Source organism: Paralichthys olivaceus, chromosome 14 (genome assembly GCF_024713975.1).
Source record: "Paralichthys olivaceus isolate ysfri-2021 chromosome 14, ASM2471397v2, whole genome shotgun sequence".
Taxonomy (NCBI): domain Eukaryota; kingdom Metazoa; phylum Chordata; class Actinopteri; order Pleuronectiformes; family Paralichthyidae; genus Paralichthys; species Paralichthys olivaceus.
In genome coordinates, this window is record NC_091106.1 from 6,831,667 (window position 1) to 6,857,311 (window position 25,645).

Genomic DNA, 25,645 nt, shown 5'->3' on the forward strand with positions numbered 1-25,645 from the left:
CTTCCCTGATGGCCCGACACAGAACGAGGAAAGGGAAAGTGCTCTTTGGGGCAGGCGGGCCTGCCAGCCAGGTCAGGGGAGTTGCTCAAGAAAACAGGAAACTGACAAGAGAGACAAATGATAGGGCTCACCCAACCACAGGCGTTTAAGCACTTTGCCACAAAGGTTGATCATCCATAATTACTGCAAGAGTCATACTTAGAGAGGTTTTATTTTAAATAATACACATCTTGTGAGATTCAGTTTAAAAAAATGAACAGCTTTCCTCGAGCAATCAACACGGCAATGTCTATTCAGAGATGGGTAACCACAGTTTGTTCGGAGTGATCCCATTCCAGGTAAATCTGTTACCACTGAAGCCTGTCTGGGATGAAGCAAGGATAATCACCTATAAAGGAGCTCTCACAGTTTGTCATAGACACAGCAAAGCGTCTGTTTTAATCCACAATTAAAAGAAACATTAACTTTGTATGAGTTTTTCTAGAAAAAACACAAAGCAAACATTGTGACATCGCAACAGTCTGAACTGATATTATCTATTGACCCTGCTGGGACTGTTCGCAATATGTTAGTTACATATTTTCTCTGGACAGGCTGGAGGGAGGATTGTGTGTGTGCATGTGTGTGTATTTGTGTGTGTGTGTTGGAAATGGGAGGTGAGTTCAGAGTAGTGAAGCTGCTTTTGGCCAAAGGCAAAGATAAGCGAAGAGGAGTGGTGGGGGGGACACAATGGATTGAGCCAAGCAATCAGTGAGCGATCTGGGGCGGTGTTTAGTGGTGCTGTAAGATCTGCTAAACTAGCCCTAATTTCCCCTGTTGTAGGAGATGTGTGAGTTGAGGTGGAAAGGGGCAGGAGGAGGGGAGGCCTTTGGTCTGTCAAAGTGGAGTTAATCTGAACCTGAGGCATCACGTTCACTTTTGATGGAGGCCAGAGATAGGATGGCGAGGAGGAGGAGGAGGGCTGGAAGGATGAAAGATCACCCACACCTGCAAGGGGCTGCCGAAAGTTACAACTCACTCAAAGAGGCCTTTCTATCGCTGCTCCATTTGTCAAAGATGATGGGGGTAACTGCAGCGAGAGCACTTCACTCCATTTCTGTTTCCACTGGTGGCTCAGCGTGTGCTGGGGGATAAAGATCACATTGATTTGTCTTTAACACCAGTAAATGTTTCCCAAATGAAATTTAATGGCATATTTTCAAGCAGAGAAAAAACTTAATAACATGGGTCTGTCTGTAAAGCAGTTAAGATGAAGTAATTTAGTGCTGGTACACTTTTCATTTTTTTGTCACAACAGAATGGACACCAAAAAAATAAATCATCCACCACTGTTTATAGGATTCACCATGGCCTCCTTTTGGTTTTGAGAAGTGTCTGTGTACGAAATCCCCCATAATCCTCTTGGAGAGAAATATGAAGCACCGCCCCTCGAGGTTAGCCCTCTTTGGCCCTCCGTCTCCCTTTCATGCACCGAAAGATTCGTCAAGAGCTTTCCTTTAACTTATAACTGTAAAATGATTAGAGCTGCTTGCTGCCTTTGCAGCCTCAGATCAATCCATTCTGTTTCAACAAATCACACTATTGTTAACAATAACTCACTAACAATTATTTACTGCTGTCAGAATTTAACACAGAATTTGAAACATGCTGAACTTAGTAACTGTGTCAAGAGCAACTTCATAAAGCAGCTGTGACATTAATCTACCTTGTTTGAATGTTCGTTATTCAAACCAGAGTGTCAGAGCATTTGTTAATGGGTCAGTTCCACTGTATGTGGCCAGTAGACACAGATGCAGGTCCCCAATAAAAATGGTCAGAGAACATTAATCCCCCTCCTCTGACGGTTTCATCTGGCCTTTTTGCTCTTTGCCAAGGTAATGCTCTTCTGCTCAGCTGGCAGCTCAGACCATGCCGGGAGCACAGCACATCTGGATCAGAGGGCTGAAGGAAGGATTGTGTGTGTGTGTTATGTGTGTATAGATGACGAGCGCTTGTGTGTGTGTGTGTGTGTGTGTGTGTGTTTGTGTGTTTGTATTGGGCAGGTGGGCAACGCCACATGTATGGGCATATCCTCTCAACTATGAAGAAAATGCCCACTTTGTCCTGACATGACAGGGTGAATTCCCAGGCAGAGGTAGCTGCTCATAAACCAGAACATATGGAGGGGTAGAGAATCATAAAGATTTTGTTTCCGCTGCCCTGGAGTCCCACTGAGACCAAAGTATCAACTTAAAGTCAAAGAATGAGTGTGTACTGTGAGACAGCAAATCTGTAAATTATTACCCAGACAAGGCGAATAAGCATCTCTCCTCGAGAAACAAGCCAAGCTCGCAGCTGGGAATGAATTTGATTGTGTTCTACATGTGTATATTTGGAATGAGTCATGTTAATTGTGAACTCGTGTTCACATATTGAGATGTTTTACCAGTGCTAGACACATTACCTCTCAGGATCTGTGACGGTGTGAGTGATCCCTCTCGTCCAGACCACCAAACTCATACGTGGAATGTTTTTGTGGAGTGTGGTTTGGATTTTCATGCTTTTGAGTTTCACTTGCAAATCAATTTCCACATGTTGACCCGCGCTTTGCAACGACAAGGACTAAGAGTGAGATTTGTGCGTGTGGTGAGCACTGCCATAAATTCATGTTCTCTCTCTGAGCTATTCTAATGAGAATCTGCTCAAATATAGACAGGGGAATTGCTGGTGTCATATATAAACAAAGCAAAACCATTGTGTTTGACGAGTGAGCTAACGGAGGCTTGTATATGCACATCGCTGGAGTTAGCTGCGGCTCGAGGCTCTTGTTGAATAGATGTGAGGGAAAATGTGGGTCAGAATTCCAGGCAAAGCTGACAGGTCAGGAACCATTCACTTGATAATGGTACAATGTTGTGAAAAACAGGTGAACCAGCAGCTCACATTTCACGCTCATGGCTAATTGCTTTAAAGAGCATCAAGAGCATTTGAACATGACCATAGGTTATTGATGGGTCTGTCTTAACCCTTAATGCTACTACAGTGGAATTATGACTATCAGAATTGGTTCTGGCTGGAAATTTCCCATTTATTTTCTCCATTGATGTTTCAGAAAATCCTTATAAAAAAGTTTTGAGCCTGGAAACAGGTTGACCAGCTATGAGAGGAATCTTGACCAGAAAACATTTGATTTGGAGGAAAATATTGGAAATACAGAAAAAAGGCTAAGGTCCCAGAATGTACATCATTATTTTGAGTGGAGAACCAACACATTCCTGAAACCTTTGCAGATGATCCTTTTCCTATGACTTCCAACACGTCTTCTGGATTTAACCCCTTTGGACTTTTCTCTTCCTTATCTCATGTTAGAAAGGTAATGTAATGCTAAACGATCTGATTCAATATGATTTTCGTGTTTGTACTAAACATTTAACAGCAAGCTCCACCAACCACACCTGAGGGTTGTGAGTAGTGTAGTACTTCTCCTTGACAGGAGCATATAACATCGTTTCACAGTCCTGTTGCTTGTGGTACCTCTGATGGTTACAATATCATGGCTGATAATCAAAATATCTATTCACAAAATGAATGAGATTTTGACTTCCTGAACAACTCTGTTGACAATGGGTAGATCGTTACACCATCAAACCACATCTTCAGTTACAAAGTGGATGGAGTGGCAGTGTTCGCTTGAACCAACAATCAAAAGACTCACACACAGACTCACCTGTAAGAGGCAGCTCGTCTTTTCTTTTGTCAGTGTTCTTGAAATCATATACTGACTGTGAGCAGCTAACTGGTGACGTTGGGTGTGAGAAAGTGTTGTTGGAATATTTCGCCACATGGAGGGCAGCGTAATTGTGTGTACAGTGCCGTCTCTGCAGGGATTAGCAATGCCATTAAGTGGCGATGAGTTGCGGTGGGGGGCCGCATCCCCTGCTCCCTCATTAAATCGCTGGCAGCTGCCCTTTTTCACAGCTCCTCTTTGCCGCTGTACTGTACCATCAGCACCTGCGCAGCACCCATGGTTCCAGTTTAGGACCTTTGACCATCATGAACTCTCTCTTGACAGCATGAAGATGAAGTTTAATTGCCGGCTATTATAAGGGACACACAGAGCTTTTTGTTATATATTTCTAACTTGAAATTTTTCAAAAAAGTTTTCCTGCATGTTTTGATCACAGGAGAAGAAGTGCAGGAAATGAGAGAAAGGGATTATAATGACTGAAAAATCTACAAAGCATAGATTGTGCAAAAAAACACACAAATATAGATATATATATATATATATATATATATATATATATATATATATATATGCTTTTCTGTTTATTTACTGTTTAAGTATTTGTCATTCTCTGCCCATTAAGAGTTTAAAACCACAACCTTCACTCAGCAGCAAAAATCTGTCTTTAAACTAAATTAATTTTATTATCTGGATAAATATTGATATCAACTGAAAATCTTGACAACATTTTGGACATATCGTCCAGCCCTAGTCTGGGATGTTACCTTGTGGTGGGGATGGTGACCAATCACTCAGTGGGTGTGTGAACATGGAGACGAGGATTGATTTGCTCTGTTCAACGACATGACAGTGATCCTCACAGCATTAAGCTTTTTCAAGAACATTCTTTTCTCTTATAGACACAGCTCTCTCATGGCGCTTTAATCCATTACAAAAATTAATCCATCGACTTGTTTTAAGTGTGAATGATGGAGAAAAAAGACTCTATGCTCCTGCATGTGTGTGTGTGTGTGTGTGTGTGTGTGTTCCACACCACAATGTATGCAACAATATCAAAAGAGATCCATAAATATCCCCTGGATCTAAACAGCTTTTGAACAGAAGAGGTGTGTTCAAACACTACCCAGAATGCCGTGCCTGAGGCCATGGCCGCGGTTCAGAGATGGGACAGAGGGGGAAATAATAGGTGGGAGAGGCAATAATGACAAGCTTGACATGTCTCTCCGAAACGCCCACTTTTGTGAAGTTTGTCATTTCCTGAAGGCATAATTGATTTCTAGAATCGTCAGGCCTCCGTTTAAAGACAGTGTTTCCTGACTCAGTGTATTTTAGACTTAAGACAAAATAAAACACATTGATACATATACAATCTGTAAATGCAGAATCTTTCTTAACAAAAATAAATCTGTGAAGATTCTCAGTCATCCAGGTCATGGTATTTTACATCTCTTCTTTTTGAATGAGAGGTGAAAAGTCTTCAAGTGAGTCCAGTTTCCTTCGAACAACACTTAAAAACACAAAAGCACTTCAACAGTTCCACTGTAATTCTTGATAAGTACCGTAATAAAGAGACAAGAAGCGAGTCCAAGGCAGTTTAGTTTCAGTAGTTTCAGTGTTACAGAGCACAGCAGTCCTGCCCCAGTCTCAGCCCCTAAGGCAATGGAGCCGAGGTGAGGTCCCAGAAATACAATCATACACACATGGATTTGGGGAAATTAGAGTTTCACGTAAATGTAAGCATTTACAGGTGGTAAATATCCTGTTGGATTTCACAAATGTAAAAGCTTAAGCATGAAACCCACAGGCTACGGAGCAGACACAGGCACACACACGCACACATTTATGTTGGAAATGATTTAGTATTCAATGCTAAGCAATTCTGATGTATATGTTTTTTTTTCCCACACCTTTGGTTTGATAATGTAATACATTCTGAAACAAACACAATTTCAGTGATACGGTGTATGAGAATACCAACTATAATATGCAATCTGTGGCAATCACCAACTCAACTGCTGGATAAACAAATGAAATCTCTAACCTATGTCAATTTGTCATATCTGCAGCATGGAATATGAGTCTAATTTCAAGGTAATTAAGATGATCTTTTTCCTATTTATTTTTTCAATTTACGTGCCTTTTCAGTAATATCTTCTCCCATACATCACCCCTGGATATAGTTAAATCAAATTTGTACCCCTTGAATTGAGTATATCACAAACCTGATTGCATCTGCAAATCCACCTAGTTTCCAGGGTTTGACTTTAGTCATGCCTTGTGTAATTACGTCGCAGACGATGGCCACGACGCTCTAGACAACCGAATTACATCGACACACGGCTAAGGTTAACGCTCATCCGAGTTTCCACTGCAGCCTGAAGTTTGCGACTCTTTCATTGAAGCGGAAAAGAGATTGTAAAGACGATTGCTGCCACTCAGCCCCTCCAATTTGTTACTGAGTGTGTTGCCATTACCTGGAGAGCTGCTGCAGTTAAAAGAGAATAACAGCCATAATGGAGATCTCTATCCAAGGTTACATATCTGATCGAGGGGCTTTAAAGATCAAACGGTTGGCCAAACATTTGGCATTCCTCACAGAGTCCCTTTTGATGTTGTGGGCCACCTCTTTTCAAAGGTGTTGTCTTCATATCACCATGAAGATGTAAACATTTGTACTGTTAATCCATTTGGCCATATTGTGTTTGCTTTCAGGGCAGAGCCATATTTGTGCTATGCAGCAAGGCTCAGATCAACCATTCGTAACATTGTTAAAAAATTGAAATGCATAAAATATGTAGAATTTGCAAAAGCAGATGCTCATCAACTTTACTGGAGCCTTTATTGTAAGCAGCTCCAAGAAAAACGTTTTTCCATTTCCTCACTTGTAATACTTTCAGTTCAGTTTGCAAATAAAAGTTCCAGTCCCTTCTAGCCTGAGAAAATCTTGCAGACATTTTTACAAATTTTCATATAGATGGCCAGTTATCACAGTATCCCTGATTCTCATTGACTGCACTATATCTTAACCGCTCCTAAAATAAGAAGATTTATTCTACACAAATGTTAAATGAAAAAAATGGCAATCATTTAGATTTTGACAGAAATATCTTTTGGCTTACATCACCTTTATTCTGTACAGATGGACCTATTATCTGGCAAATGATGTCTGAAAAATGGAGAATATTAATGATGACTGTCACGCAGGCCCAATCACTTCCCCGGAAGAAAAAAAATATAGCGGATTATTTCTGAAAGGCAGAAAAACATGACGCTTATTAAATCATTTCTGTTCCCCCCTTCTTCATGCTTTTCATGGGTGGTCAACAGTAATCAGTTTACCGTCTGGCTCTTTCAGGGTGTTAAGACATCCACTTTTCATTTGCACAAACAGTATGATAGTTTCAAGCACCCATTTATATTAATCCCCTTTAAAGTTTTGTGCCGTCCCTCTAGAAAAAAACAAACCTCCCACTTTTAATCTGAAACCTATGGGTTTTTTTTTTTTAGGAAAAAGGATTTACCCATAATTCTCACTGCCTGCATCCCTTCCCCCCACATGCAGGAAACACATTTGCACTCTTTTCGAGCAACGAACGCAGACCTACACACACACACACACACTGGCGCCACACACAAACACACACTGTATAATTTATAAAGCCTAAGCTCTTTCAATACTCCAAAATGCCAGATAAACTTTTCTCATTTGCTCCTAATTTGGTCACGCAAGATAATGCCAACATCTGAAGGCTTTTTAAACTGCTTTTTAAAATGCATTCCTGAAAGGAGCTGGCACTGGCACCTCTGCACCTTGTCAGCTCCAATAATTATTTCCAATCCGGAGCTAGCCCTTAATGTGCTGATTAATCCAGCCCTCTCCTTGCTGTGAGATGCATTCAGCTCCATTAATTTTTCAAAAAGGCCTCACTCTCTTTAGCTCGGAGCCCTGCAGATGTCAGGGCTGTGACAGAGAAAGCCATTAGAAGTTAACACCTCCCACTCCCCTGAGACTGGCATGGACTTCACCCTCCCTCATTCTAATGCCAAACAGCCGTATTATGGACGTCAGCTGCCAGGCCTGGCATTCCCTGAACTTGGACATCACCATCTAAGCATCACCCCCCCCCACCCCACCCCAAAAAAGAAAACAGCCTTAACAAGAGTGGTTTCAAGAAAGCAACATAATGAGGAACAAGGGTATGGAGCACTCAGCCTCTCACAAGCAGTGTCAACATCTTCTCTTTCGTTTTCTGGGAATATTCAGGATTTGTGGGGATTCTCATGTCGTGTGTCACCGTTCTTATCCAAACTCTAGGCTCAGAGATTCCCAGCCAGGTTTGAGATCAGCCTCTGTGAAAATGTCCTTTAGAACAACTCGCTAGCCAGTGTGTTCAAATTCAAAGCGATTTGAAATCTGTGCTCCAACCTCCTCTCACTCTAGAGCTTTGTGCAGCTCCCCCCTTGTGCAGACTGGTTACAAGCTGTCTCAATTGAGGAACCCCCCCCCCCCTTCAACCAGCTTTTATCTGCCTATAGGTAGGTGAATGGTGGAAATTAGGATTCCTGGAGAGACTTGGGATGGAGAGAATAGAAACAAAGACTTCCCCATGTCGGGAACCGATGTCTCTTTTTCCACTGCTTTTCCCTTTCATCCCAAGGGCTCCTGTCAGGCAGAGGGAAGGAGAAGGAGAGCACATATAATACCTTTTAAGAGGCTGCCAGTTCTCTCCCATGCGATAAGCTCTGCTCGAATCACAATGGAGTTTCAGGACCCTGCAGTCACCCCACGGTAGGCCTGAGAACACACTCCAGCATACACATGAACAACGATATGCAAACCACATTGAAATATAGAACTGTAGCTAATTAGACCTACAATATTGGATCCATTTTACACTAAAAGCTCATTTTCCCTGTGATCATTTCATCCAAATAGTCTTTAGAGTCAGACTGTATCCTCTTAAGTTGCAATATAGCAAAGAAACACTTGAGCACTTCAACAACTTCAACATACATACATCTGTTTACAATGCAATGTTTTGGTTGCCAATATGGTAGTGTGGAACCCAACTCAGCACTGGAGATACCATGTACACAGCATTTTGTACACAATCCCCCACTGCAAAGTATTCAGAAATCTGTATAAACAGAGGCAGTGTCAAAATCCCAGCCCTTTTGAATGTTAATGAAACCGAGGTGTTAGGATGTCAGAAATCTGTCCAATAACGATAACAGTACAACTCCTGTTTACACTGAGCACGCTTCAGCTCCCAAAACCCAAAGTGCAGCCTCATTTACGTGCTAATGTGGGGAGGCAGATAAAGGACGGAGGAGCGATCACATGCCCTGTCAGAGAGTCACCCTTTGAACCATCCCTCATGCCGGTGAAGAGGGGGGAAATTAAAGAGCCTCAGCAGGTTTACCACCTTTCAAACAAAACTCACACTCCACTCGAGTCCTCACATTTGTGACAGATAGAAAAATAACTGCATTACTGCCGTAATACACATACATACACACTCTCAGGGCAGGAGTTCACTGTCATGCATCTGTATGGGAGATTTTCTTTGGCAATTAATCCAAATTATTGTTTGGATGGAGGAGAATTAAGTTGAGACTGCTGTACTAATGTACATGACAGCACCAAAAACAGCCATACTTACATGTATGAGGAATTAAGTACACACCAGTACGTTTAATGCTTTCTGGTGTAATGCTAGGGACAGTTTGGCTTGATAACAAGCTAATTTAACTTTCTGATTACCAGAGACTAAAAATAACCCATTTCACAAGAACAATTCTAAAAGACAAACCATGTGTTAAAGATCAGACCAAACTATCACTCAATGATTAATCAGAGAACTATTACTTGTCTCCACATTTCCCCTTAGTTCTAATGAGTGCTTTAGCTCCGTTCAGCTCATTGTTTTGGTTTTACAACACACAACTTTAATGTTTTGATTCAGTCAGCAGGCAGCTTTTTTCAGTGAATCAGGTCTGTGCATTACCTGCCCAGCACCAAGCAGCTGTTAGCAACCCGGTGCTGAACGAAGTTGAGCGATTCACTGCTTAAGATGCAGATATTTTTCTCAGGAGATGGAAGAGACAAATGCTGCATTCAAACATGCACTGAAGTGCTGACATTTTCCTGAAAATCTCTGAGTCAGTTTCTTCTGAAATGTTCTGAAACTTTGCCTGCTGGCCCCTTAGTAAAAATTTCCAGAAAATGTCCAAGTGAACCCTGCAGGAAAATGTCTGGAAGATTCCAAGCAAACGAGTGGGCATGCTCTGCTGTTGTTATTTCAAAAAAATAAATATGATTGTAGATTGCTGATTTTTCAAAAGTCTGATTGTTTCCAAAACAATAATTTCCTCATTTTATTTTCCTGTCACAAGGAAAGCTGAGATAATTGGTTCAAGAAATTAAAAAAACAAAAGCGTGGACTTTCTAATGTTTCCGAATTTTTCCATACAAGAAAAAAAAACTATTGAATTATTGATTTCATTAACTAAAAAGAAAGAAACAACACACACCCTCCCAAGACTTTCTCAGTTGTGGTGATAGAGGTAAAATACATTTAAAAAAAATAAAATAATACAGCTGCAGACTATTCCTCAGTTTCGGCATTTCATCCTCTGACCTTTTTGACGACTTCTGTCTTGTCCTGAGTTCAGGGAGATGAAACATTAACATAGTAATACCAAAATATTTTGACTGCCACAGGAAAGAACTGTGAATCAAACACTTTGTGACGCTGTCTGGACTGTTCCAGTTGAGCAAACCCCACCCATCTGGTGCCCCCAGAAGGTTAAAACAAATGAACTACTTGCTTGCACTTTATGACCCTGATCTGTTTAGGGTTAAAATGAGGTAACAGAGGACTGATGGAGCACGTACGTGATCCCAGCTGCATGCTTCTTTTTGGAGGAGTGACTCTCTCAGAGGAGGAAGTCAATTCACGAGATCCTCATGTAGCGTTTCGGCGTGCGTACGTTTTGAACAAACAGACTGGATGGATGTTCTCCATCACCCTGTGCCCCAGCCCTTCTACCCCAGCCATCCTACTAATGAGAGCAGCCAGCTAGGACACATTAGTGGTGCTGCATTAACTGTTCCCACATGTTGCTGAATTCTGAGGTAATGCACCTGTAATTTTTCCTCTATTCGTTAATATTTTACATGCGGGTTTAAGGTCGCTGTTACTGAGTCTAAAGGGTCTGGGTGGGCCTGCGGTCACAGTTTGATACTTCTGTTCGGTTTCCATTCACACCTGCTTACAGTTTTACAGACACTGACTGCTCTAACATATTGGTGGTTGTGTAATGTGCTCACATAATTCATAATAATGCCCACATAAAAGCAAACTGTCTAACTCAGGGGTCACTTCAGGGTGTAATCATTTTCCATCTGGTCACGTAAACTATATGACTGACTATCTTGACTGTCTTTTACAGTCAAGGAATTCCACTTTCATCCAGCTATGAAATAGTTGCATGTTTGCAAATGATTGCTGTAATATGAAACAATGTGGTTTTGGTAGCGTGGTTACTTTCCAGACTGCAAAAGGAAACACCCACATAGAATGATGAAGGTCTGGTGAAGGCCTGACTTGTAAGATATTCCCGTTCTTGTAATTCATGGAGAAGGATCAGACTCTAAGAGGCATACATTTTGAATAAAATTTCTGAGTAATTATTCAGGGGAGATTGGAACAGTGGAACATTTAGGCCTTTATCCCATGTATTATGCAGGGAATTAACAGCTCGAGAGCTATCTGCATTTGGCAAGAGGAACTAAGTAAATACCCCAGATGGATGAACCAGACAACCTAGAATCACACTAGATGCAGTCATTAAACTTCCCTGCATTTTGTTGCCCATGTTCATTTGTGTGTGGAACTGGGAATCATTACAGATTATACTGACGTTTAATTCAATTCAAATGTATTGGTATTGCACATTATCACAAAGTACAGAGTAAGGGAGAGACCCTACAACATTATAGAGAAAACTCCAACAGCACAATGAGCTGCACTTGGTGAGAGGAAGAAACCTCCAACAGAACCGGACCCAGGGATGTTATGTTGCAAAAAACAATAACAACACTGTGAGAAAAGCAAAGTACAATGACTTTGTTTTCCCTCTGCCTTTCTTTCATTTGGAGATATTTTGGCTGTGACAACAAAAAAATGAACCCCCAATGGCTGGAGTTCAGAGAAGGGGCAGCCCAGATTGCAAAAGAATTGCTTTGAGTAGTGGATCGGCATTGCAGGAATTTTTTAATTTCCTGTTACTCAATAATTCTGCTCTTGTTAGGTCCTTGGACAACATCCTGCGCTGTACCTTGTCTGATCAGTTCAATCCATTGGACAGATGCAGGGGAAACATGCTTTAATCCTTTATCATTGGTCCATGACATGGTGGCCCTGTGTGACCGGCCTGGCAGGTAGGAGACTGGGTGTAGTGATTTGGGAGGCGCTTGGACTAAGTGGTCAGGCTCAGTGATGTCACACACTGGGGACATACCACAACACCCCCTCGCCTGCTGTACAAGTGATTATTTTATCCTTCGGGCTTTTTATGAGCTCATGGTGATAAACAGGAACGATTCTGCTGTCTTTTAGTGGGGAAATAAAGAAAACAGTCAGATGAGAAGCAGAACGAAGCAAGCGGGTAAGTGCTTTACAGTGGGGGCATTGACTTCCAGGCCTCCGGGGCTGTGGAGCTGGTTTTCTCCTGAAGATCTTCCCCTCTTCAATCCACCGCCCTCCTCACAGTGCACTCGTCATGGCTGTTCAGGGTCAAATAAATCACCTGCCATCGCAGGTGCTGACCTGTTGTTTATTAGTAAATGTCTAAAGGACAAGCTTTGAGAGGGGGAGGAGTTGGAGAGAGGTAGTAGGGGTTAAAGCACTAGTCTTAGGTCTTAAGGTTGATTTAGCAGGCCCTCTGGGAGACTGCTGTACTACCCTGAAGAAATGAATGCCAGTAAAGCCTGCAGTGACTGATGTTTGAGAGAGTCTTAATTGTCTTGTTAAAAAGAAAGACGATGGTATGTAGGAAGAAAATATTCTCTTGGTGCTGTGAGCGTTAAAGATATGGAGAGCATTCTAAAGGTTGAGAAATGGATTTACAACCGCAGTTTTGGAAAAAGTGCAAAGTGACAGTTAAGAGATACCTGGTTTTTATACAAACATTTTATGTAAAAAAAACTATTCCACTTCATTTATTCATGTCCTGTGTTAAAATGCTGGAGGATTATAAAGGGATTATTTGATGAGAGCGCCGACTGTCAAAAATGACAGACACAGACGAGAATGTGCAAAATGACTTCCATCATTGCTTCATACCTGAGACAATAAAGGACTACATCGTATAACCTCTGGGAGAAGCTAGGACTGACAGCAGAGCCTGATCTTCAGCTATCTCATAAATTACACTATTGTCTCTTCACTCTTGACTTAGCCTCCTGAAGCATGTGAACTGGAAAGAGACCAAAGCGCTGGAGGCCTTAACATAACACCCCCGATGCCACCATCCAACAATGACTGGCACCTAGCACCAAAGGTAAGTCAACCTTAAAAATTTTAAATTAAAATAATGATTGTCTAAACATTTATACACTCAATTTCTGTGTACATATACGCCTTTGTCTAGACAGTGCGCTGCCATAAAGCCGGCAAAACAACATTAGCCTGCGAAAGCGGTACAAAATATCAGTATCAAATGATGTCATCTGCCCATGTAATGTAAAGCTAAGATTGAGCTCGATCAATTAGGATTTGCAGCAGAGCAGAAAATAGCTTATGACAGAGCTAAGGTGCAGGAATGTATGAGCAAAATAAACTTTTCCTCTGACACACACACTATTGCAGATTCACTATTCACACAGTACAGCCAGGCTATATGTGTTAATGTGCTTACTATGGAAAACATGCCACAATCATGTATGAATCTTACTGTAAATAATAATTTCACTGGATTGACAGTTGCAGAGATGCCTACACTTCCGGATTCTTTTAAACCAGGAAAAACACCATTGACTCCATTTATAACCCTTCGAGGGCAAGTGCAGAACCATGGGGAAAATGACATTCTGAGGTAGTTATATTACATCAGTGTAACACAGGATTAATTTACACAGCCTGTTAGATCAGACAGTTTTTTGGATTTTTAACTGTTTCTGCTGAGGTACTGGCTCAGTTCTGATCACATCTGATCACTCTGTTGTACATGCTGGGTCGGGCAACAGAGTACGCAACTATGTGCCAATCCAATTCCGTATAAATTTGTTTCACTCACATGAAAATATAATTTTTTTTCACAAATAAAATGGTAAAACTGGTAAAAATGGTATTGGAACATCTAGAAACTAAAAAGAGAAAGTCTTGAAACAAAACCCACTTAGCAACAAACTTGTTTTCTGACATTTCTCAAAAGTAGAACTTTAACCTTACTGTTTATACTAAATACTAAGATTCTTAGGTCAGGCAGACAACGTTTTGGGTGTGAATCCAGCTTGGGCCTTTGGCTGCATTTAATCTCCCCCCTCCACTCCCCTGGTTCTCCAGTCTGTTTCCACTGTCACTATTATTACAATAAACAATGCCCCAAATAATTATTTAAAGAAAAAATCTTTTACTGACACATCAGCGAACCTGTAGAGTTTTTCTTTTCATAGCCTATAACTTGTAACAGATATTATCAGTGTGTATATCAGCACGTCAAAGTGAGTTCAATCACGAATCAGATAAGAAGACTTATTACCTGCTTAATCTGACACATCACCTTGATCTGCTTTCAAACACACTGGCGTTAACAAAAAACTTCCTCTAAGTGAGCAAGTCTGAGCAGCCGGTCATAAGCAGCTCAAATCATGTTTGTCATTGAGCAAGAGGTTGAGAGCCAAGGCTTTGACGGGCTCGTGTAATAAGCCGGTGAGTTGAGATGACACCCATGGGTGCAGCCCAGGGGCAAATAAGGCCTTGGGAGTGTCTGAGGATTCCTCAGCTATAATGTAACCCTTTGTTTAAACTGTACTGCAGAAATGGGAAATATGTTCATGCTTGGCGTGTTCTTGTAATGCCGGGGTAATGAGTGTCGAAAACCGATGGCCATTCCAAATGCCTTTTGGCATCATGCATCACTTTGGTGTCAAAACCACAATCTCGAAGCAGGTGTAGATGTAATTGTTTCACTTAAGAATATGTGATTTATTTCAGGAGTGAGCTTTGAAGTGCAGGCAACATAAATACTGTATTACTCAGTAGTAACTTTCATATCAAGATATTTAAGATCAAGATCAAAAGGTTTGTATTTATATCAGTCCGGCAAAAGAACTGGATAAACTTTAACATGGAATCTATTCAGATTTTTATAACTAATAATAATCAATTAATTCATAATTAACTTTTTAACCATTAATTACATGCACAATACTTATCATAACTATAGCAGTTAGCGACAGTTAGCAATACTTTTCTTGTCGAAAACGATAAGCCATGTTTATGTAATTGAACAATTACATAAATAGAATCTTTTTTTGTGTATATAACCATGACACAAACTCATCTTTCCATTTTTTTTATCTACCCTATTTAAGGAGGGCGGGGAACACTCGACAATGCTAAATGCTGGTAATCCTAGCTGCAGGCCTCAGACAACAGAAATACAAATTTTCAGCTGTCTTAATTACTGGATTTCAAAAACAAACAATAAATCTGACTTCGATAGAGATGCTGGTAGAAAACAAACAACCTCTGGGCTTATAGATTGTTATCACCATATTCTGATGTCTTAGGGAGATTTGCATATAAGATTCATATAGTGTGGAAACGGGCCTCTGCACAGGTTTGGACACTTAAAATTGTGTAAATAATTTCCTAAACATAATGAATTCTTGTTGTTCAGAGCAGATTTTGGCAAAGGCAGTAACTTTAAGGGTTGTTGTTTTCCGAGTTGATTCTTATATGACTGAGGTACATCTCAGTCATTGGAACAAGGTGTGTCTGTTATACGCATGAGTAAAAGCTTTGGCTGCACAAAGATGTGCTCTGTTCTCCCCTGACCACCCGAGTATTGCTGCCCAGCTTTTGAGGTTTTGATTATATTTTATGAGTCCTAATTGTGACTGACCTGGGCCTGACGGTGGCTTCATTTTCATCCAAGGGAAGAAGGGTCCTTCCTGCTGATTGGGGCATCTCAGCCCGATCAGCGTGGCTGTCTGCTGACCTCCACCTTCACAGGACGGTGAAGGACACATCTCAAGTTCATCCTCCCCTTGGGTGGTATGGCTCTCAGCTTACCTCCACCTGTCCACTGGGGCCAGCTTCTCCCTTCACCCCTCGCCCTCCAGCCTCTCTGTGAGACTACTTAACATACCCCGCTCAGCTCCTTTTACAGCTACAAAACTCTGTCATTGTTTACTGACACTAGTCAAGGGAAAACACTGCTTTCAAGTCCTTTTAACATTTATTCACTAGATTTTATATATTTATATATTTTTTATAAAAGGAAGTTGCTCTGAATGAACCTTATATGGTTTATTCAGATGTTAGTGTAATACAAAGTAACAACAAGTATTTTTTTCACTCTGAAGTCCAGTGGCTATTCCTCTCTTTAGGTAGTAACGTAAGAATGTGAATCCAACCCTTTATTAAACTGCAGATTCCTCACTGTTTGTATAACCCCAACGTGACTCCTGAGTCGCATTTGTTCTCTAGGACTCCATACAGCAAGAAAATGGCCGCTGCATGACCAGAATCCTCTTTGATGCAATAATGAAAACAAATGAGTGTAACATGATAATATATCTAGGAGTGCTGCAGTTTCAAAGCTGACATCGTGGGGAATTGAGGTGCAACCAGGGTAAGACTAAGCTATGTTTGTCATCACTCTCGACATTGTCTCTCGCACAAATTATTTCCTCCAGTTCACTTCAGAGTATTAGTCTTCTTAAGGCCTCAATTAATCAAATGAAGCACGGTTCCACATGCCTCTGCTGGGCGACTTCTACTGACCCCGCCATCACTGCAGACTTAAAGCCATACTTCATTATTCTCTTCCTGGGTTTTTTAATGCTACAAGTAATGCTTGTGTAAACACCGAAGAAAACTGCAAATCATGTTGAAAAAATAGCACCTGAAAAATAAAACTATTTAGCAATAACAAATGTTGCTTAAATAGGACTTCCAAGGAATTATTACTATTATGGTGCTTCAAATATGGTATTAGGACATGACCCAATTTATCATGTGTGAATTGAGTTACGGAACCATATCCCCTTATTTCCATAAACATAATTTTATCTTTATAGACGAGGTATTACCTGCTATTTAGGTAGACTCCCAAGTTATTTTCTACAAGCTCACCTGTTGTTCTCATAAGGAAATCAATGCCTCTCTCTGGTGGTATAATAACATTCCCGCTGGAGAGTAACAGCTTAATTCACTCTTATCACTTTTAGTTGTCTGGCTCCCAGTCAAGCTGGGGTCCAAGAGGTGAAATGAGTTTGGCAACCTAAACTCCAGGCGCGAAAAGAGAACACACATCATGGTACAGTTAGTGGAAAAAAGAGAGGAAAAATTGCCTGCATAAGCAGGAAAGATAGAGTTTCATCGTCATCCCACTAAAAACGAACACTCGTCTTTGGCAGACTTCAAACACTTAATCGGCAATCATTTTTCAATGAGCCCCAGAGGAGCACATTTTAGTGCTCCACCAAACAGTCTGCTGCTTTGTGCTCTCTAATCCCTCACGGTTATGCATCATGGGGAGCCGGTGGTCGTTCTTTAGGCAGAGGTTAACCCCCCATCTCCAGACTCACAGACAAGCAGACAGAAGGAGACCCCAGCAGCTCTGCTCCAGTCCTCTCCCCTCTCCTCTACTGCTTCTCCCCTGGCTCGCCCGCAACATCTGTATCCATCAGGAAACACTCACTTTCTATTGGTGCAGCCCTCAAATTAAGATTGTCTTTTGATCTGGAGGCAGGACAAAATGCAAATGAAATGTGATCCTATAAACGGCCTTCTCATCCGCCTTGTTAGGCTGCATGGAGAGGTTGAGTCGTGCCTCTTCTGGACTTGTATAACACATGTGACTACTTCACTTCAGACACGCACGCACGCACGCACGCACGCACGCACGCACGCACGCACGCACGCACGCACGCACGCACACACACACACACACACACACACACACACACACACACACACACACACACACACACACACACACACACACAGACACTGCCTTCCCTTACCCTCCTTCCTTTATGCCCTTCTTGTATTTTGCTTGTGTTCACAATCTGAGACATAGTGCTTGGGAAATAAAAAATCATATGCAGGGAAGCTAATAATCTAAACAGCACTTAACCTGGCCGGTTGAGGAGTGTATTTGTGTGATGAGAAAATCTCCAGGCTCTGGCTCCGTCTCATTAATGAGAAAAGATGAGCGTTCCCCACTGCAATTAAGAGTCAATCTCCTGCATTAACTCACCGCCCCGCGGCCACACACATAGCACAAAGACAACAGGCCATCCCCTGTCACTCATTTTCCTGGGGAGAGCAGTGCGGGGAGCACTCCCAAGATAGATTAAATTAGATGCTCTGTCTTTCTGAGCTCACCTGCTGAAACCTAAACTAGGAGAAGGTAATGTTGCGAGGAAATGCGATAAATGCATTTTGGCGTATTTACTGCACCAAATGGTGTAAAGATTTTATGAACTTGCAGTGAATGCTTCACAATCTTCAACTTCAAAAGATCATATTGTTTCACATCAGCTATTTGGACTTATTATAAACGCAATGGCTCTGTTCTAGTTCAAGTGTCCCAATCAGTCATGACAGTGTGACAGTGAAACAACATGTACAACACCAGGACTCCGAAACTGAAGCAGCTAAATGTAATTCATCCATCATTAAGTTTATTTTCGAAAAAACTGCTTTTTCTGCTGTGATAAAATATATATAAGTCAAAGGTATTTTTCCATATTTAAAGGCTATGTTTAATGTTTATCATTCAAATGGATTGAATGAATCCAGGAGGAATAACAAACATGGTGGGTGAATTTAATGTACATTCTGTTTACTTGCTAGCAGTTTACTTCATCCTTGTCCTTGGTGGTACAGTGCTGTGTCTTGCTTTATTGCAACTTCAGGTAGATCATAAGTAGGCTATAGGGTGACAACACATGAGTCACTAACATTATTGTCATGCGCAACAGATTTAGAGTTGCAGATACACAGACTAAGGAGTGAAAGTTCTCATGTGAGAGAGATAACTGCATTGAAAGCTACTTGCAGGTACACTCACAACTGCAGCTGAAACTATGAGGTCTGCATGGAATGTAAAAACTAAAGTGAGCAGGCTGCAAATAGTGCTAAATAGAGCTATACAATACAGCAATGGAGCACAACAGTTAGAGAGCTCTTATGTTACAATGAGAAGTGTAAACATTTTTTTGGGTTCATTATGAAACTGTGGTGGGACAAAGTAGAATATGGCGGGCAGCCACGTCTGGATAATTAATGGGAAACAGTGCTTTAACATGGCAAGATAGGGCATTAGCTTTGGCGAAGGAATGCACTCTCAGAGCACTCTCTAGTTTCCATGTGTGTGGGTTTGTGTGCAAGCACAACAACAAACAAAATACAGGCCCTTTCCAAAAATAATTTTACAGAGCGCTACTAGAAGTCAGAAACCTTTTAGTTCAAAAGTATCATAAAGTGCATAAGGTAGCATATAGACTCATCAAACTTAAAGGCAACCTGTAGAGTTTTATTATCAACAAAGTCCCTTTTTCCATTTGTTTCTAACCAAAATGCATTGGAATAGCATTAGATCAAGATGTGAATTGTATATGTGCTCACATCATCGTTGTAAAATGGACATGCAGGACCCAAACAAAACAGGGACCCACACATACAAATATTGCTCCCTCACACTACTAGCAGCCAAAAACTCACACATGGTAATTATCAGGTAAAAATCAAAGAAAACGTAATATTTCCATTTGCAGAAACTCCCTGCAGGCTTCTCGTAGCTTAAACAAAGGTGTCTCACATCATAAAAAGTGAGCCACAGCAGATGCACTGTGTGACACTATTTTAGAGCTCTCGGTGGAAAAGCAGGCTTGGACGACAGCATTGTAATTTAGACAGCAAACATCATTAGGTACTCTAAGAGCAATATTCATCAAACAAGATTACTCAGGCACTCAAAAGGAGCGCAGTGCCAGGCGACAACAAACAGGCAGTCATGTCAAAGACGAACACGCTGTGGGCGTGGCAGGATACAATCTCAGCAGAAATACTGAGGATAAACATGCCACTTGAAAACCATTATTCTGTTTATTATGTTACATCATCATGTCTTTGCAGGACTAGAGTAGCAAACAGAGTCTGTGGATGTCTAGTGTGTGCGTGTTTGCGTATGTGTGGTGGTCATGGGGGTATTCAAGAGTCTGAGGGAAAATAAGAGACAAGTGGAGGGATAGCAGATTGAGTTGGGGTGGGGTGGGCAGGCATAATGAGTGACATATTGTGAAATCTTTACCTACAAAGCAGTCTTCTCCCATGCAAATGAGACTCACTTGATAAGGATCTGTTTGATGGGACACATGCAGAATATGAGGCAGTTAATTCCCTCATTAGTATTCCACAGAGCTGATTGGCAAAGACCAGAGAGAGCCAGCCGGAGAGCATCTGCAAAACCCAATATTGATTTGTTTAATGGTGTCAGGGAGTCAAAAATCGCAAATCTCCTGTCAATTGTTTATGAGGCTGTTTAGCGGGCCAATAGATGCCCCTCGCTTAATTAATACCTCATTACGGAAATGTGATTATATGCTTGAACTGTTAATGGGGCCCCTGAATTTCAAAGACCACCATAAAAGGTGTTTTGACAAACAGAGCTGGGGAAAATGCGATATCTGATGAGTCTCAGTGTGTTTGTTGATTTGGGACTCTGTTTGTTTTCTTCTCTTTTTATGCTTCCATTATGCATCCGTGCTCCAAAGGCTCATCATTTTCTTCTGGTTGAGTCCCGTTTCGCTTTCCAACATTTGATAAAGAAATGTCAGGCTACTTCAATACTACTAGGTTTTCGTTTGAAAGCAGCATTGTCAAACTAAAACGATCTCTGTCCACTCAATTTTGGCTCCCTATAAATATGAATTCCCGTCCATACTAGCACACCTGAAAAACGCATGTCACGTGACTACTTCCGTATACTGGGCATAGCGTGCTGGTGTACACAGGTATTCCCAGATAGCATGTAAGTAGTTGCACCTGTAATTGATTTGAACAGAAGGGGGTCATATGATAGGAGCCTGATAAGCGAACATCGTAAGCTACGTCATGACCGAAAAGACCCAATCAGCGAGTGGCTGTGAGTGTGTATCCGTAGCAGTTTTAAAATGAAAATGTAGTGGATGTAACCTCAGTTTACTGGAGCGGTTAACATCAGCCTAATTAAGTAGACTGCTCATAAAACAATAAACACAAGCAAACCTCTCATAAAGATGACAAATAACACTCCTGCAAAATGTCTGCGAGAAAAATTATTCCTGACAAAGAGGCCGATCCAAAAAGCATTAAACATCTTGTTACAAATGTCAGAAGAGTGAGGGGGCTGATGTTCACCTCGGCGAGCACACATGGCTGATCTGAGGGGCTCTCTATTTAAAGGCCCATAAAGAGAGTGATAATGGCATAGGTTTATGAGGACTCAACCCAGTGAGACAGGCTGTTACTGCCGCGGCTGCTGTTGTTGTTATTCCCACTGTTCCTCGATGGCCACTAAAGCGGAAAAATGGATCCCCACTTTGGGTTGAAATATGAAGCTAGGCTTATTCTCCCTCTCTTTCTCTTTTTGTGTGAAAGGCGCCCAGGCATTTGCCTGCATGGTTATGGAGTTAAATGCTCAGCTCCATGGCTGGGCTTCTGCATGGTCCCCCCCACCCCTTCCATTTCATTCCCCCTGACAGGATTAGCAGGTCTCCAGTGTTAGAAATACATTAAGTGGACCTTTGCAGTCACTTATTATGCCTGATTATGCAGCTGGAATGGGGAAGGTAGGCTCTGTTTGTAGTTAAATAACTTCTCAGATGCATTTTTTTTACAGCAGCAATCTTCAAAGCATGAACGGGTCAGTGGCTCAGGCACAAAGCTGAGATTGATTTCCACCCTCCTACTCTTTGTTCCCGTGGTTTAAAGAGGACAGGTTCTACTAAATTAGTTTGCCCATGTTATTAATGGAATAGCCAATTAAACTCCCATACAGTGGTGTCATGGCAAAACAATGCAGCCACTGAGCCTTCCCACAGCAATGGTTAGCCCAGCAGGGTTAATGAAATGGTTAACTTATGTTGATGTATAGATTAGCCTCCATCTGGGTGCAGTGTACCACTCTATTAGCATGAAGTCTATCATACAGCACAGAGTCTCAACAGCTGGCCATTTTATAAACCTGTATCACAAACCTCAGCCGAGCGATCTATTCTGGGATCTTCTCAGGTCAAGGCGATACATAGCGGCAGCATTGACATCACCCGAGATGACGAGCCTGTCAAATTCTGACGCCTCTTGTTTTGACAGCTGGGACAAAACAAAGTGAGAGGACAATTCAGTTGAGTCTGAGAAAGTTTCCATGAAATCAGCAGAGGAAGTGAGATTGACAGGGGAACAGGGAAAAAGAAATTTCACGAACAAACAGTGAGGAAAAATGTGTGTAGGTGTGTGCATTAGGAAAGTGGAGGTATACAGCGTTTACGTGGGTACAAAGGATGGCTTACTGTCAACTGCGTCAGAGCATATATTGTCCAAAATTAGAGATTATTCATTGTCCCGCCAACAATGAAACTCAATCCCATGTTCTTCCAACCTACTTGAGTTATTTTCTGTAACGCCAGCAACATTCGCCGTTTTGTTATTCATTCATTATCTCTGACAATGTAAATGAGTCATCACATTTAAAATGGGTCCCTAGGGTGAACAGACCCCAGGCATGATGTGAATGAAATCATGGGCATTTAGGTTACGGCTGAGTTCCCTTGGCCTAAAAATTCCAGTTAAGAGTACAAGGCAGAGCAGAGGGAAAATTAGTCGTCCTCGCTTGATGGCTGTTATACTTGGCCATTTCCTGACCCTCTGTGAATAAAGCTGCAATTTATGGCAATTATCCGTGTTAAAGACGGCACCCAGACAAATTAGCAATAATGCCAGAGGTGATGAGAATGTGCATGCTGAAGCAGCTATTATCATATTCTTTAGCTGGAACAGCTCAAATGTGCAGCAGATCCCAGCTAAAATAATTTCACATATGTTATCTTTATATGGAAAGTTGTGCTAAAACTAAATTGCTAATATTTCTATCGATGCGCCCCAGAGAAGCAGTTTATTTGTGGCAACAAGGAGAGTAGGAGCCAGCCTTCCCCCCAAGAACAGCTGACACAAGTGATCCGTTATTTCTTGGAGGGGAGGTCCAGCACATGGGGCCTCCACACATCACACACCTCAGGCCATGACCAGTCAGCAACGCCCTCCCCATCCCAGGCCTATAGTCCTGTCACATCTGGCCCCAAAGACCCAGGTTTTCTTTCTCCTGTTCAAAATGCACCAGTGGTTCCCATTTAACACCTGTTCGCTCTAATTTCCATTTTCAGGGACGCTGTGGATTTCAAATCATTTATCACTTCCCAAAGTGCTTCCACATGTGCGATGCCTTTCCCTGTGCGCTGGGTTCCTGCCTCCGGCCAACCTTTTCCAAATGTATTAAAATTCAGTTTGGTCCAAAGAAGTTCAGACACTGATGTTTCATTGTGGTGATGTCTGGTAATTATTAGTCTAAATTACGGCTCCAGCATGTGACTTGACAGGGTGGACTCCATGTTTAAAAGAGGAGATGGGGCGAGGAGGTAGGGCCAAGGTGGTCTGTCACGCTTTGTGCACTTTTATAACTCTGGACCCCAACACTGGGATGTCAGTCAGACTGAAACAGTTTCGCCACCGTGGAAACACTTGTGTGGTTAGGGACCTTAGAGAGTCCACTGGGGCCCACTGTGGGGCAGCTGGGTGAAGGCTGTGTCAAAAGCACTCCACTATGAGGGGAAGACTCCCACATCGAGCACTGATGAACATTAAATACCACCTCCAGTCCGGTTGATATTCCAGGTCAGAGTTCGTATTGTAAACCAGGATTAGATCTCAAAGTGGAAAACGATTTGAATGAAAGTGAAATCAGATTATGTCTTGGGGCTCTTTGGTCAACAGTCCAAAGCCTCAGCAGCACACCAACAGTGTGTAATTGGCTTTGACAAAATGGGACGGGACACATACAACCTGCTTGGAAAAATTGTGATGTGATTACAGTGTGTGCATAAAAACATGTTCAAGCATCGACCTGTAACGGCCTCTCCCACATATACTAGTTTTTCATTGTCGACACCTCTGTCAACAAATCGGCCCAATCTGGAACTATGTCCAAATCATAAAACATGCAGCTGAGTTTAAGTTCAAACATAAGTTATAGAAATTAAAAACAAGTTGCAAATTAATTGTGTTGTTACAATATCAAATAATAACCAAATATCATTGAAGGTAATAAATCCTTATTATTGCCACATATAACATGTTCAAAGAAGTGCTACAGAAGTAGAAAAAAAACATTTCCAAAAACACAAATTATTCAAATGTAATCGAATTAAAAAAGCAAAATGCGACATTTATGTTTACAAAGTAAGTTTCTTTTGACGCACTGAGCTCCATCTTCAAGTGGCGAATGTTTGAAACTGTAATGTAAGTGTGCTTAATTAAAGTGGGCTGTGAAAATGTGCACTAATCAGATATGGTTGGTAACAAAGTCCATGAAATTACTAATTAGAATTTCATTGAAAGGTACTGCTTTATCATCTGAGGAAATCGTAACCTTTAAAACGCTTTCAGGAAGGCAGTGTGCCTCTTTAAATGGGCTAAAGAAATGACTGGCTTTTGATGTAATATCTCATTTAGGATTTGAGCTAAATTGGACCATTTAAACATGTCATTGTTTTGGACGTAATTTATCAGACTAATTAATGACAGTTATTGCCTGAGTTGGGTGGTTGACAGAACACCAGGCTCCTGCAGGAAGAGATCACAAAGACAGACATTTAGCTTGGATGAAAACACACCATTAGGCAGCATTTGCCAAGAACAAGAGCCACCTCCTTTTTTTTATTTCTCATTCTTAACAACTGATTTCAAAGTGTTAAGGAGAACACAGAACACATGCATTCTGTGCTTATTTTAATCCTTGAGTGTAATTTTATTATAAGGGTTTCACAGTCCCACTTAATAGAGATTAAATATACTTAAAATGTACCAACACATGCTACATTTTAAATTCTGTCCTAGTGAGTATTTTAAAGTGAGCATCCTATGGGCGGTATAGAGTGTCATTCATGTGACTGGCTGCCTGATTACTATTCCTCCCATCAATTGGTCAGGATGGGCTGTGTTAGTTGAAGGGATCATATGTCAGCACTCAGACCTGTTTATCTGAAGGACAGAGGCACTGGAAGAAAAGACAATCTGTTCTTCTACTAATGACTGCTTGATTTAAGTGCCACAGAGTTCACTTCTTTCTGCCCTGACTCACCAGAGGAGCCAATAACATGCAAACTGTCGACGTCGGGCAGATATGTGTAGAAAGCTGATTAGTTGATAGTTCACGGTGGTAACACCCATGAGTCAGAGGTGAGCACGGGTGAAAAGTGAAAAGTAATACTGTAGGTTTCCCCTGTGTCGTGCCCTCACCAGAGGTGCTGGCCTGCTGCAGATGTTGAGGAGGGAAAGCCTCTGGAGCAGAGAGGTACATTATGGGGCCAAAATTGTCAGTTTAACTGGATGCAGTTTCAGTTTGACTTTACAGTCCAAC

General features: G+C 41.5%; 1 long non-coding RNA gene across 1 annotated transcript in view; it reads right to left on the reverse strand.

Annotated features, from left to right (window-relative positions):
• Positions 1-599: 599 nt before the first annotated feature.
• The window catches only part of LOC138413661 (uncharacterized), a 69,999-nt gene continuing 44,953 nt past the window's right edge, over positions 600-25,645 (reverse strand). The window contains exon 4 of the long non-coding RNA XR_011246074.1: positions 600-1,123. This is a non-coding gene — a long non-coding RNA (uncharacterized lncRNA). The remainder of the gene's footprint in view (positions 1,124-25,645) is intronic.